General features: G+C 32.8%; 1 long non-coding RNA gene across 1 annotated transcript; it reads right to left on the minus strand.

The window, feature by feature from the left end:
• Positions 1–1,911, minus strand: LOC109126183. The gene is made up of 6 exons (XR_002033230.1): positions 1,887–1,911; positions 1,199–1,808; positions 1,019–1,112; positions 666–714; positions 432–501; positions 1–61 (listed from the first exon to the last, which is right to left on the minus strand). It is a non-coding gene; the product is annotated as an uncharacterized LOC109126183 (long non-coding RNA).

The raw sequence follows: 1,911 nt of genomic DNA on the forward strand, positions 1-1,911 counted from the left end.
GAGTGATTTATAAAACCCGCAAAAAGACACAACACGAAGAAGTGTTGATGGCGCTTCAGCTCTGCAGTTAAAGCAAAAAGAGTGTCTAAGTCAACAGATCGAGAACATAGGACAATAGTAGCTGTGATTTTCTAAACATGCCATATTAAAAAGCAACTAGCAAAAGCCAAGTTTTAATTACATTTACGTTCTGTGGCTAAGATGAAAAACAGTAAGCACAACCAATTTCCAGCCATATATGTGCCTTTACCCTTAAATATATTATTTGATAGCAAGTCAAAAGTTTGAAAAATCCATGATAGGGAGCCTAATTGAAAAAGAGATCCACATCCTTCTTTCTTCACGGAAGTTCATATATGTCAATATCTTCTTATATGTGTAATAAAAAAAATCTTAATAGAAACATCAAAAAGCGACCTTAGAATATTTACCGGAGTCCGGAGAGCTTGTTATCTCAACAGCTCTCTGCCTTGATCCTTGGTTCCCACTTCTAGACTGATCCTGCAGTAGATGGTTAAATTGTAAAAAAAAAAAAAACGTTTCAGGAACGCAATATACAGTTTTACTACAAAGGAGAGGCATCAATTCACTACAAAAGAAGAACAGTTTAGATTAAAAATCTAAGTTATCGAGATAAGTAAATCATATGCATTCAAAAGACTCACATGTTGAAACCCCAAGTTTGAGTAATGTTGATGCAGCAACACCAACTTGCTGCCAAACAAGTTATGGTATCAGCATATTTATAAATAGATACTCTTGTTTATGCTAATGAACTCATGCCTCTAGTTAAGGCCACAACACATCATCAATATAACATAGGATTAATATCAAAGAAAGGACTCACCGTCTAAGAGGTATGCAGAATAAGAATTAATTTAATACAGTTAAATAAATGTATTCAATACAATCAAGAACCAACTAGTATAAAATAAATAACAAAATGATTTTTCATAAGCAGTATCTATCAGAAATAATCTAGTAGAAACATATAAAAAAAGGAGTTAGACAATTTTACCTAAGAACTTGATCCCGTAAGAAAAATTACAGGCATAAGTTAAGATAGCTAAAGCAGCAGCCCTTTTCCTTGGTCCTTGGTTCTCAATGCTAGACTGAAAGATGACCACACCAGCGGTTCAATAAAAAGTGTAATAGGTTCAATAAGATAATGAATACAAACAAGCCATATGATCATTACTCAGACTGACATATGTCTTATGTTCATATATAACTCCTCTTCCCCTCAACTTTGCTTGTAAATTTCCTAGGGACCGTAATTCATTCAAGAGAGAGAATGAAACGCATCCAATAAGACCGATTAAGTTTCAGAAAAAGAGTGTTCAGTAACATTTTAATATCTGGAGCCAACCTTGAACCATGAATCAAACAGTAGAAAATAAATAACCCAAAAAAAAAAAGGTGATGATTAGTCAAAAAGCAATTTCTTAGCCAAAGAAACCCAATTAGACTTTGTAAACCAACTATTACAAAACCATCAATTAAAAAACCTAAAGGAAATACCAGAGTATCCTAACACAAAGTAGTGAACCCACATATAAGAGATAAATAAATTATTCTACAGTAACTTTAGCTAACTAACCACACAGACCTTAAACATCATCTAATTATCTAGCTGAAGAACATAAGGAACATGAAAATCCATATCTTAGAATATCAAATCTACACGTAATTTGAATCATGCATTGACACCCTATCAAGATATGTAACACATAAATAAACAAGAAACTATCATCGGTGAAAATAACTTAATATCTTCAAATCCTCCTCCCCTACAATACTTCCAACTCCTGGAAAAAAAAAATAGAAGTGACGCTAGTAATTATTGAACATAGTAACAAATAACTAAGATCTAAGAACACTTTTACCAAGACTAGTCTTGTACCATCTCTT

The sequence above is a fragment of the Camelina sativa genome, chromosome 9, assembly GCF_000633955.1.
Source record: "Camelina sativa cultivar DH55 chromosome 9, Cs, whole genome shotgun sequence".
NCBI classification, from domain to species: domain Eukaryota; kingdom Viridiplantae; phylum Streptophyta; class Magnoliopsida; order Brassicales; family Brassicaceae; genus Camelina; species Camelina sativa.